Source organism: Abramis brama (assembly GCF_963993115.1).
Source record: "Abramis brama genome assembly, chromosome: 13".
In the NCBI taxonomy this organism is placed as follows: domain Eukaryota; kingdom Metazoa; phylum Chordata; class Actinopteri; order Cypriniformes; family Leuciscidae; genus Abramis; species Abramis brama.
The window spans coordinates 19614740-19629117 of record NC_139975.1 but is presented as its reverse complement, the minus strand read 5'-3'; the positions used below and the strand labels follow the sequence as shown (position 1 = coordinate 19629117).

The 14378-nt window shown below is 37.2% G+C and overlaps 1 protein-coding gene across 1 annotated transcript in view; it reads right to left on the bottom strand.

Moving 5' to 3' along the window:
* gpc3 (glypican 3) overlaps positions 1 to 14378 on the bottom strand; it is a 158681-nt gene that overhangs the window by 4271 nt on the left and 140032 nt on the right. The window lies entirely within an intron of this gene.

Below are 14378 nucleotides of genomic sequence, written 5' to 3'. Positions count from 1 at the left end.
CGTTCTTTACAATTCACTTTCCTACTGTTTTCTGTGTGTGTTTTCTGTGAGTTTTCACAACTGCAATGTGTCACTAAAATATTCAGTAGTTATTTTTGAGACATGTATGATAGAATGTATGTGAATCTGCTCTTTTTTTTTAAGGTGTTTGTACCCCGTGATTAAAATTTGAACCTTTCCAGTCATCTTGGCGACGTATGTGTGCTTACTTAGTCTGGAAAAATAGCTACTTCCATCCTCTAATAACCAGTCATTAGTTTTGTTATGTCGTCATCTTACTGGAGTGAGGAATATGGCAGCATTCCATTTTAAAACCATTTAACAATCGTTTTCTTCAGTAAAAGAAAAAGATCTTTTCATTTATCTCAGCATCTACAGATGAGGTGTATTGTCTGGGAAATCAGCCATGAGGGAGACAGAACTATGAGGTGAAAATTATGAAAAGGAAAGAGGATATCAAGTATGGAGAAGCACGCCAGCTATTTGTCCCCTGTGAAGTGTCTCTCTACGCTGAGGAGAATCTTATTCGTTCAACACACACACACACACACACACACACACACACACACACACACACACACACACACACACACACACACACAAGCTGTGGCAGATCTATACACACATGCTCCCCTGCCTTATGTAGCACATACCTCAAATTCCTGCTCTCCATAACTAAACCATATAGGCAATATACACTGAAATAATTGAATATCTAGGATTTAAACCTGGAAATAAACAGTGTTTTAGAATTTTAGAAAAACAATGCGACCTCGGCATCCATTTTCAGGCCTTCCTACTTCAATCACTCCAGCAATGGAAAGCTTTTCTAACATTAACGTGGGCCCTAAAGCTATTTTCTGATCACAACCCTTCTTTCTCCAGTCAGTGATATTCCTAGACCTTTTCTCTTTTGTAATGTCTCTCAGCCATCTCTCTTTCTACAGTCAAATCTTCCTCTTGCTCACTCTCTCCCCTCTCCCATCATGAGTGGACACGCCCCCTACTGCTGACTGGCTACAAGTGTGTTGTGATGCTCAGTCTGATCCACTTTCAACAGTGCTTACTGCACCTTTGATATACTTCTTTCAAATATATATGCTTAAGTTATATATATTGTAATAGAATTGCCAATAGTCTGAAGTCTTTTGAGCTCATTTAATTATCTGAACACCAAGATGAGAGACGCATTTTCACCCCACTATATACAGATGCAAACACACAATAACTGAACATAACAAATGCAGTCTGTGTTTGTCATGTAGTGCTTAAACTCAACATTGGTGGAAGGCTGCGAGCATTTTAAAGAACTATAGAAATCAGTTTACACAACATAGTGGGCATATGGACACCTGTTTGTATGCTAATATTCTCTGCAATACATTGACTGGAAACTAAGATGTATTCAGTCACATCTACTAAGATCAAATGCCATATTTAATACCCTCCTCACCAGCGTCTTCAAGTTGCTTCCTTCGTTTGTGGGGAATTTAACCCCACAGGGAGGAAGTCCACCATTTGGGCCAGCGGCTGCATAGTGGTGGGATCAACAGGAAGGCATACAGCTTAATTAATTCTAGGCCCTGAACTCAGCATGCCAGCCAGTGAGAACCAGGCCGAGAGCAGGAAAAAAGATGGAGGCCGTCTCTCAGGGGGTCCTCTGGATGCCCGGGGGCCCATTTCAGCACAGTCGACTTTAAAACAGAGGAAGGAGGCAAATAAATAAAGCCTCGGCGCTGAAACCTCCTTGAGATTTCTGTGCAATTACGACAGAGCTTGAACGCGAGCCAGAAAACAATTAACTTTTTCTTTCCCTCCGTCCACTGACAAGCCAGCGGTTAGACATTCCACGGACCCTGAAAGGCTGATTTTTCATTGTGACAGCGGCACACTGTACTACTAGTCCAATTAAAGCAGAGGTGTAATTCAATACAGCTTTTATATACACTACACCCTAAATCAGACGAGGTGTCGTGTGCATAGGAATGAAAGTGAATAATGTGTGTGTGTGTGTGTTATTGTTTGCTGTGCGAGTACGGAGAGGTGTGAGTCACTGAGTAAAACCCCAAATGTTCATAAAAATAATAGGAGTGGGGGTCTGGCTGCAGCAGCCAAAAGAAACGACACAGAGTGCAAACTGTGTATAACCCAACTCCACAATGTGACCAATAATATCCAGTTATAATGAGCCGTGAACACTTGCGAATAATAATGTGAGTGACGGGATCCACAGAATGGTTGATGGTCCGGTTGACATTTGTTTTGGATCTGATATCCACACAATGGCAATTAGTTGGATGGATATGTGAAGGCTGGCATGCTAAATATAGAAAACAGAAAATCCTACAGACAACGAATGAGCATGAGATAGTCTAACCAATAGCACAAAGGCTTGCAAAGGCTATCAATTTTCAGCAGTATCAGTCTCCAGGGCTCTCCTCCACCACGCATGCAGAGCTCTGACTGGCTTTATCACAGAGTTACGAGCTCCAGTTACGACACGGGTCAGAGGTCAACAGTCAGCCATTGATTGCTAATGGTGGGCTTGGACCAGCTCAATCCCCGCAGCGCACTACATCACAGGCACAGCAAACAGGAACACAGAAACAAGTTTTAAATGTTTATTACAGCACTCCATAGTAAGAATAAGACATTAGCTGACTGCTTTAGAGGACTAGTTTGTTTCAAGACCTGGTTTAAGAAGATTTATAAGCTCTTGGTGTTTAAAGAGAGGCGATGAGGGTGTTTAAGTGCTTTGCTCTCCTTAACTCAAGAGGACAATCTTTGTTCTTCCAAACAATAAACAAACCTACGCCAACCCAAGCGTGAGGATAATTCTTATTAGGGTGCATCCTACTACTACTGCAGCTCATACTTGGAGATAGAGATTTCAACAACTTAACCTTATGTTTTAGAGACCTTTTGACATTAATAGGTTTTTGTGGATTTTAGTTTATGTCTAAGAGCATTGAAGCCATCTACACTACCACTCAAAATATGGTAAAAATGTAATATTGTGAAATATTATTACAATTTAAAACAACTTTTTTTAAATTAATGTTTTATAAAATGTAATTTATTCCTTGTGATGGCAAAGCTGAATTTTCAGCATCATTACTCCAGTATTCGGTGTCACATGATCCTTCAGAAATCATTCTAACATGCTGATTTGATTGTCAAGAAACATTTATTATCATTATCTATGTTGAAAACAGTTGTGCTGCTTAATATTTTGTTGGAACCGTGATATACTTTTGGAGTTTTATTCTTTGATGAATAGAAAGATCAAAAGCACTAAGGTTAATATTAGTTAACTACTTTAGTTAACATGAACTAAGAATGAGCAATATGTCTATAGCATTTATTAATCTTAGGGAATGTTAATTTCAACATTTACTAATACATTATTTAAGTCAAATGTTGTATTTGTTAACATTAGTTAAAGGGATAGTTCACCCAAAAATGAAAATTCTGTCATCATTTACTCACCTTTATGTTGTTCCAAACCTGTTTAAATGTCTTTGTTCTGCTCTACACAAAGGAAGATATTTGGGAGAATGTTTGTAACTAAACAGATCTTGGGCCCCATTGTCCATAGTAGGAAAAAAATACTCAATAGTCAATTGGGCCTGACTGACATCTGTTTGGTCTGAAAATCTGATAAGAACAAAGACATTTAAACAGGTTTGGGACAACTTGAGGGTGAGTAAATGATGTGTTCACCATTTTTGGGTGAACTATCCCTGTGAACTAACATGAACAATCAATGAACAGCTGTTACGTAATTATTTTAATTTTATTATGTCATTTTATGATGATTAAATGGGAGGGGAAAAACACATTTACGGAAGGACCCGAGTCTTACATTTGGGGGTGGGCTCTTTTAACTTGGGCCAGTAAGAAACCACCTTGTAACTAATCAAATTACCTTAGCAACACCCTAGCAACTAAGTTCCCTAGCAACTAATATCCTGGGAACCATCCACAACACAATAGCATCATTACTTTGGTGAACACGGTCACATTTTCTTCATAAGAAAAGTAATACATAACTAGATTTTAAACTAGAGCTCATTTGGCACTAAAGTGTACACATATACTAAGCTCAGAGGTATGGTTCTGATGAATTAAAAAGAGAAATACTCACAAAAAGAAAATATGCCTCTCTCATCAGTCTGGCCTACATAGTTAACAATGTATACAGTCTCCATGCAGAACATTCATCAAAATCTAATAGCTCTTTAGAGAGATTCAAAAAGTTTTGAAATGCAGTTCATCACAGAGCACAGGATCTCTGCCAACTCCCAGACAGACCTCCACTCCACCTGGACATACAGTTGCTGTGTTTATTCTGGAGCTCCCATCCGCCTTACAGGTGTTCACCAGGACTAGATAAGTACATGGAATGTCAGTCTCCAAACACAGGTGCTGCTTATGAAAGTGGCCAATACTGCTTTACATTGCTGCTACATTTGTGAAGCCGGGGTTATGAAAACACACAGAACGACAAAAATGTTATAGAGCATTCCTTCAGCATAAATGTCTTTTAGATATCAGACAAGACGCAGCCATCTGATCATTATTCTTCCCAGATATCTTTTTATTTTAATAGCAGTTTAAGTATCATATATAAAGCCACTTTATTATAAATCACAAAATATCATTAGACTGTGCTACTGACTTGGCTTTTATGAGCGATTATGGTGATTTAGATGCACTGCCTGGAACCAATAAAGCACATTTTGTGCTGTGCAGGTGTCAAATGAGACATTTTCATTTCCAAATGTTTCATATCAATATCCTTTCCTGACAGACATTAAGATACAAAGCATACAGACTTTTATTGCCAGACCCAAAATATTGCTCTAGGGTTACACTCAATGAGCATACAAATGATTTTATTGCAAAAATCAAATTTTTACAATACTCCGCCATTCAAAGGTTTGGGTCAGTATGTTTTTTTTTTAAAGACATTAACCCTTTTATTCAACAAGTTATTTATAATGTTACAAAATATTTCTATTTTAAATAAATTCTGTTCTTTTGATCTTTCTATTCATCAAATAATCCTGAAGATAATAATAACAATAATAATCAAATAACATTGATAATAATGAGAAATGTTTCTTGAGCTGCAAATCAGCATATTAGAATGATTTCTTAAGGATCATGTGACACTGAAGACTGGAGTAATGATGCTGAAAATTCAGCTTTGCCATTTCAGGAATAAATTACATTATCACTGTATTTTGATCAAATAAATGCAGCCTTGGTGAGCAAAAGAGACTTCTTTCAAAAATATTTTAAAAACATACCGACTCCAAACTTTTAAATGGTGTATGTCATAAATAAAACCTGATATTTCAGTACCTCCTACACCTCTCAACAAACGTAAGACCCTCTGTGAACACACTCTATGCTCACATATGCAGCTCAGTCAGTGTCTCTGGCCGAAGCTGCTGCTGGTTCTGGTGAGGACAGAGGGAGGAATGTGAGCATATGTCTCCACACCCATCACTCTGACCACAGGCCCACTCCAGCAGGCAGCCAGCAGCTCGCCAAGAAAAACTAGCCAGCCATGAGGAGGCCAAGACACAGTTACAGAACACTGAGACGCAGCTAAAGCACATCCAGACAGAGACGCCGCTACTGCACACTGAGCAACAGCAATGCTGTGATATGTTGTTTACAGCGGGAATGATTCTTTTGTACCTGCTTCAGTTGTAGAAAAAACACTGAGACATTTGTGTAAACTACCATTCAAAGATTGAAGTCAGTAAGATATCATTTTTTTTTTTTTGAAAGACATTAACATATGCTTTTATTCATGAAAGATGCACTATATTAATCAAAAGTGACAGGGAAGACATTTATAATGTTTCAAAAGATTTATATTTCAAACAAATTCTGTTTGAATTTTCTATTAATCATGAAAAAATGGTTTCCACAAAATATTCATTGATAATAATTGTTTCTTGAGCATCAGATCAGAATATTATAATGATTTCTGAAGGATCATGTGACACTGAAGACTGGAGTAATGATGCTGAAAATGTAGCTTTGCATCACAGGAATAAATTACATTTCAAAATATATTAATATAGAAAACAGTTATACTTTAAATTGTAATATTATTTCACAGCATTACTGTTTTTACTGTATTTATTATCAAATAAATGCAGCCATAGTGGGCATAAGAGACTTTTAAAATAAACTTAAAAAGGTGAACAGGTGGAAAACAGGGTAACACTTTAGTTTAAGGTCCAATTCTCACTATTAAGTAGTTGCCTAGCATGCATATTACTAGGATATTGGCTGTTTATTAATGCCTTATTCTGCATGACCATATTCTATATCCCTTAATCCCTAATACAAAGGTAAAGAAATTCATACAGTTTTGAAACAACTTGAGGGTGCACATAATGACAGAATTTTCATTTTTCATTTTTTAACTTAAAGGAAAAGTTCACTTAAAACTTTAAATTCTGTCATCATGGACACACCCTCAAGTTGTTTCAAAACTGTATGAATTTCTTTCTTCTGCTGAACACAGAAGAAGATACTTTGAAGAATGTCGGTAACCAGACAGTTGATGGACCCCACTGACTTCCATAGTAGGAAAATAAATACTATGGAAGTCAATGGGGTACATCAACTGTCTGGTTACCGACATTCTTCAAAATATCTTCTTCTGTGTTGTTAACTATTTCTTTAACAACTACCTTAATAACTAATAATAAGCAGTAATAAGGAGTTTATTGAGGCAAAAGTTGCATTTAATTGTTAGTTAATAGTGAGAATTGGATCTAAAGTGTGACCGAAAACAGTTTGTGGGAGGTAAAGCAGAGAAAGAGGGAAAACTCTTTCTTTCGCAAGAACAGTCTAACACAGTATAAGATTGTTCGTTTGAAGATAACTGATTCTTTTCCTCTGTGAACCGTCCTAACCCTATGTCAGCATTCCCCATCAAAGCCCTTCAATGGGCGGCATTGTGGGGCAAATTCAAGTCAACACATATTAATTAGCACAACCCAGTGTGAGCGAGGCCACTGGTGTCAGCTATATGGCTCCTCTCACTAAATCTGCTCATAATTAGATTTACTCAAATATATTTTTAGCCTCTAAAATTCAGATTAGACACAGGAAGAAATGGTCACAAAAAGGGATAAAATAGATTCAGAGACAGATCTTACCACAGTGGGAATTTAATTTCCTCTGGTATGGTGAAGGCCTAATTGCTGTCTCACCAAAAATCACCATGTCACTACCAGAAATCACCATGTAAAGGTCATTTCAATGAGCTGAGCTGATGGCACACATGAACTCACTGACCATGACCATGAACGCTTATAAATGCTCCAGCTGCTGTTAGTGCCAGAGAGGCTGCGAACATGCTGACTGAGATTAAAAATGGACCAGCAGAACCTGAAACCTCACAAACAAGGGAATGAGGACTAACAGTGACTAAGACAGCAAGTCCGTACTAAAAATTTAACATGGCAACTATATTTTCTGTCAGATACAAGGAATTAATATGGGATACTCTATATAGTCATTCTGTTATTTAGTTTTGTTTATAGTAATGGCTAATACCAAGAAAAGCATGTGGTGCGTGTGCGTGCAAAACATGGCATCATGATGCTGCTGTGTTGTGGGTGGTTTTCAGAGCGTAGATATGTGGTTGCTAGGGCATTTGCTCTCTTCAACAAGCCAGGACAGGTTCATGCCTGTACCACAAGTGTTTTTGAGTGTTTTGTAATTCTTTTATTGAAAGTGTTTTTACATTTTGTATTACCTGTTGGTTTGGAAATGTCACAGTGGAACAAAAGAGCTGAGTATTGCGAGTAAAATACTTGGTATCCCTCTAAGAGGTCTAGAACAAATTTATGAAACCAGATGCCTTAGTAAAGCTATGAAAATCATATGAGACAATAGGCATCCTCTGTTTAATAAATTTGACAGATTACCATAGCGGGAAAAAATCCTTCCTGCCACAATCAGTAAAATCCTTAAATGAAAGGTAGTGTTGGTGTTTACTGGGCAGGTCTCAGTGATGATTGTTTTTTTGTTTTTTTAAAGGTGTTTTTCGTGTTTTTATATTTATGTATATTGTTGGTTCTTTGTGTGTACGCATGTTGAAACACAAGCAACAAAACTGTTCCCATGGGGATAATAAAGTCATCAATAAATCAATCAATCAATCAATCAAGTATGAGGGCAACAGCCACTGTCCACGTTTTTAGTCTTGGAAAAGTATTTTTCCCATTCTTTTTTTTCCATAAGGATTAACCCTTAAACGCATATCTCGGGTCTTTAGTGACCTGCGACGTCATTCACTACCCCCCTCCTCATTCATTTTTAAAGTTAGACATGAATCTTCTTAGTAATCCTCAATCAATTCATTATAAACATATAAAAAATAAAATAAATAAAAAATTATAAAAGAATGCCATTTTCCCCATTAAAAATTGTATAGGGTCGCTAACGACCCGAGGTGTGTAACAGTGTAAGCAGGGTTTGAAATTAACTTTTTTACTCACCGGCCAATTTGGCTATTACATTTTTAAGTTACCGCCCATTCAGAACTTCTACTAGCCAAAAAAAGAAATGAACCAGATTAACTACGTCACAGCATATATAATAAAATTTGGATTTCATACATTTTCTTATTCAAACAAAATCCTGTCATCCAGCCATCTCCTCCCTTCATCTTTCATCCTCATCCTTTTCACCAAAAATTTGTTTTAGGTGGAAAGATCAATACAGTACAAAGAACATGGATGTTGAATAACAATGTCTTTTCTGTTAACCAAATGCTTTTTAACCTTCACTATTGCTTTAATGCAAATGAACAAGCGCGCCGTTATTTGTTGCGTAGTGACGGGCATGTTCCAGTAAGCATATGCGCAGATTCTGTGCAATACGCGTATTTAATATATCATGATGACTCACGAGTTGAGTATTTATGCTAAATCTGCGCAGATTTGACCTACACGAACTTCCCCAGCAAAGTGAGTAAACATAATAAAACGCCAAATTGGCTAGTGATATGACAGCGTTACCCGCCACAGTTGATTTTTACCCGCATTTGTCAGGTGTTAATTTCAAACCCTGAGTGTATTTTTTTTTTGCACAACAATAACGATGACTGAATAAGTGCAATTCACATTTATTCCACAAGGTGTCAATGTCTGATACACAATGAGGAAGTGATGTTTCACTCATAGATACCGCAGGCAGAAAACAAAAGAATAGGAAGTATCATCAGCAAAACTTGAAATGGCTCAGAGATTTACTGCAGATTTACAGCTGAACGCAATCAATTAGTGTCACTGTCACTTGATGGTGGATCTGGTGAAGAAGCTGTCAGTGATCAAAATATTGATTTTGAAGATGTTTAAAATGATAGTTTTGAGAATATGTTTGAGATGGCGAATATGAGCCAGATGCTGAATGTACTGGGAAATGAGCTCTGACGAGGACAGTGATGACAGTACAGAACATCTGCTCAAACTGAACCCTTCCAAGCTACAAAAGGTAAGAAAATATGCTTAATTTTATTTTTCTGTAATTGTTACTCTAATATCAGGAGAGTTTTATATTATCGTGACAGGTACAGATCCATCCATGTTAGATATATAAAACTATTGATTTATGGACATTTATTTTTGCCAAATTATTTACAAATAATTTTTATTTGATTTACATCATTCGCAATACTGAATGCAAAATTGCTGCTAAGCTCTTTTGGCGTGGTTCGTTTCTACAGTAAGGGCGACTTGTTTTGAAGGATACTTTATACCTTATTATTAAACATTTACTCTTCAGAGTAGTGTGAATGGGATTTTTACTTCCAGAACCTGACTGTTACACTATATAGCGATGCTTGTCGCTAACTAGAAACTAGGTTCACTATGGTGATATTTTTCGCACTGAACAGAAACGACTGTCACTAATTAAATCCCTGTTAACCTCAAATGCAACCTCACAGCTCTTTCTGTGCCTCCTGGCTTACGGATGAACCACAGTAGGTGAGAACACAGTTTGTGTTTCTAGTCTTTGGGGCGACGGACAGACATGACGCAGAAAGATGTCTGGAATCAATTCTGGACATCCTGCTAATGTAAATAAAACCTTCACACAAACAAACACTTTCTTTTGGAAACTCTCAGACACAGAAACGAATTGGAAGGAGAAAAAAGGTGTTCTCTGTGTGAAATATGAGCTTAATTGGTTTATTAACTTTTGTCATAACATAACTGTCGAGCTTCCTTTACTATCCTTTTCCTTAACATGTGTGACAGCACTTTTGTTAGTGTTTGAAACCAGCCTACCGTATACAACAATGTTTGGTGAGACGCCATAAACTCCCAGCCACCATGTTAAGCCTTCCACAATGGGAATGACTGTAGATGTAATCCATCTAGCTCCTGTGCATATTGAGTCAGGCACTGTTTACACAAATGCTGGTTAGGTATCATTATTTCTCTGTGTATGTGGTTATCTGTTAAGTGCATATGGTTGAGTGTGTGTGTGTGGGGAGGGATTGTTGTTTATATACAGAGGAAGAAATAAGGATCCCTTGTAGAAGGAGCCAGATCCATTGGGCTGTTTCTCATGGCAAACTTCCTCTCTCTGTGATCAGGATTATTTGCAGATGCGATGGTGCCATTGCTTCTTTCTCAAAGAGGGGGGAAAACCCACCATCTGCTCTCTTCCCGTTAACTGATCTCACTTTTCTCATCTCATCTCGTTTTACAAACAACCTTGGATGAGCCCTAATCTAACTCTTCAGTGGTGAGATTTTGCCATTTTCAGTTGTTTAGTGAGAAATCTTAACATCCTTGAATCTATTTTGCTCACTCCAGTGCCCATTCATTCTCCTGGTACCTTCTTCATAATTTGTCCTACTGTGTTCTACAGATGAAATGGGCCATATGGGTTGGGAATGTCCTAAGGGTGAGTAAATGATGACAGATTTTTTTCATTTTTGGGTGTACTATCCCTTTAAGAGTTGGGCGCTCAAATAATAAAGACATAAACAATTTCTAAAGATATTATTGCAAAATTGCAATTAACATCAAAGAGAGAAAGAAAATAGAAGCAGGAAGTGGCACACCAATACACCAGATGATCCTTAAACTTCATTGGGATGTTAGAAAATGCTAGGAAACATATATTATCCTTAAAAAAACAAAGAAAACTATCACCTGTTTAAAAGTTTGGGGTCAGCAAGAACGCATTAAATTGATAGAAAATGACAAAAAAAAAATATTTATAATAAATGAAAGACATTTTGTTCGTTACAAAATATTTCTATTTCAAATAAATGCTGTTTTGAACTGTTCAGAGTCCTGGAAAAATGCATCACGGTTTCCATGAAAATATAAAGCAGCACAACTGTTTTCAACATTGATAATAATAAGAAATGTTTCTTGAGCAGCAAATCAACATATTAGAATGATTGCTGAATGATCATGTGACACTGAAGACTGGAGTAATGATGCGGAAAATTCAGCTTATTAATTACATAAATATAAAACAGTTATTTTCTATAGTGATAATATTTCATAATATTACTGTTTGTTTGTTTATTTGTTTGTTTTTTCCAGTTTTTTATCAAATAAATGCAGACTTGATGAGCATAAGAGACTTCTTTCAAAAACTTTTCAACGGTCGTGTAAATAAATGCTTTTTCACTCCATTCAATTAAATTACTCAGCATAATCTCTACAGAACAGGGCTGAACAAAGACTTCAAACAAATGATTTCAGTAAATTAATAGCAAATTTCATGCGACCATATTTTATTACTAAGACGTAAATTTAAGAAACATTCTCAGTCTTATTGTCTGGGTTTTGGTCTTTCAGGGTTGACATTCACCATTTATTAAGGGAAGCTAAAGATAACTGAGAAATGACTTTACTCTTGCTCATTTCCTGAACATTTTGCCCTATTCATTTCCAGGTGTGTTTCAGGTTGATTTCCACATTACACTGAGCCGACATCTGTGTTGTCTATCGCTCCAAGCACCCGGGCCACTGCAGCCAAACATCTGCAGTCAGAACACCACTGAATATGCCCTTACATACACAAACATGGACATGCATTCTCATACCTGCACACAAACTCCCATACAACAAGACACACACACACACACATTCACACTGTTCACTTATCTAAATGAGGACGTACCATAGACATATAATGTTCTTACATAAAGCTAAACATAAATATTGCAGACTAACTCAAACCCACAACCCCCCCCCCGCCCCCAAAAAAAGAAAGAATGAAAAAGATATAGAAATTGATAATGTTATAATTTAGTCAAGTAAAATAACAATTTAATAATTTAAATTAAATATAATTACTGTTTGTTAATGCAACAGCTAACTTAAAAATAACAGCAATACTTTACAATAAGGTCCCATTAGTTAATGTTAGTTAATACAATAATTTATTGCAGTATTTATTCATCTTCATAAACGTTAGTTAAAAACACAACTGTTCATTGTTAGTTTAATACAAATAGATAAAACTTTTGATTTTAATAATCTGTTTGTAAATTGTCAGGGTTCTCTCACTTCGCTGTAGTTCGGTTTCAGTGTCAGGGTTCGGACATTCATGTTAACTAATGTGGTTAACTAATGTAAACAAAATTGGAATCTTATTGTTAAGTCTTACCCAAATAATATTTAACATTGCTGTGTAACATTGATGCATATGTTGTTTCATAAAGTTGTATACTCACTGTAAAGTGCTACCAAAAAACTTTAGTTTATTTATGAATCTTTTTTTCACCAACTATGTTCTCAAATGTCCCCAAAGGGAGGTTTTTGTCATATTTAGCTTCTGGGGACAGATTTCTCCTCAAAAGCAGAGCTAATTAAACCCACCCACCCTCTCACACTCATATAAATGTATACTTCCTCAAATAAAAAAACACACACAGACACACACTAGGCAGGCCGGCCTCATATGCAGCTTGTTTACGGCTGTGGCACAGAGCGGCTGCAGAAAGCCTGTGCTGTAATGTTCCGTAATAGAAAACGTGTGCTTTGCTCCTCACCTATCAGGTGCTAGAGGTCAGAGGTGACACATGGAGCCTGTTAGCATTCCAGCCTCAAGATCAGAAGAAGGATGAAACTATTTATGCTGCAAGAGTAGCGTATGCTCCGTGTGCTTGTGTTTGAATGCTCGTGCCTGTCGTTTTCGTCTCACAAATTCACACCATCCATCACAAAATTTCCTCTCCATCCCTCTTACTCTCTCCATATCTTAAGTAAATCTGCAGCAGACCTGAGACTCGGGCCCTGCCCAGGCTCTCACCGCGAGCTGCATGTTTCACATTACAGGCATATTTCCACATTGTATTTTGCTAACCCTCGCCTGCTGATAAAGGGCCAAAGAGCTTCAAAGAAAAAATGCTCCTCAGCACTTACAGTGACCAAACGTCTGCTGAGCACTGGAAAATAACAAGAGCTCTTTTGACAGGACCCATGCTGTGCGGCAGAGTGGTCAAGGCTGCGGAGCCCGGCGCACTTCGACCGGCCCTCTCGAAAATCCCCCGACTCCAGGAGTTTGGCCTTTTGGTGATAGCTACATTCATCAACTCCTCCTGGGTTCCTCCTTGATAAAATGAGAAGGGAACCAAGGAGCGCAGAGAGGGTGGGAAATGTAAGCAAAGCACTTGCAACAGATGGGCTGAATGAGACACTTTGTTTTAAACTGCATGGAAACACAAAATGGGGTGATCGTTCAGGGTCTCGATGAAGAAAAAGATGAGAAAGTGTGATAGAATGGGGCGGAAGCTCATAAAGAATGAAAGGCAGTGATGACAGCTGGGCACGAGGTTTATGGTTTGGCTTAGTGCAGACGTGCTGTCCCAGCTAAAAGCGATGAGACTGAGAGAGCAGGTCTATGTCTGGTTTATCTTTCACACACTCACCACCACACACAACAGTTTTCAGTTCCACTCATCTAATACAATTTTGTAAATTAAAAATGAAATCCCTTCCTCTTATTTGAATGTCCAAGCACCCTTTCAAGAATACTGGGTAACACTTTATTTTACAGTGTCCTTGTTACATATGTTACATGTACTTACCATAGTAATAACAGTAAATTATGCATAATTACATGCAACTAACCCTCAACTAAATCCCAGTCCTACCCTGACCCTATAGTAAGTACATGTAGTTACTTAATATTACTCAGTACTTAAATATATATTTACAGTGTAACAATGACACCTTAAAATAAAGTGTAACCGAATACTGCTATTTCTTTGAACATTAACACTTTACAATAAGGTTACATTTTTTTAAAGCATTTGAATACTTATGAATAATAATGTATTAATAATTCTATATAATAAC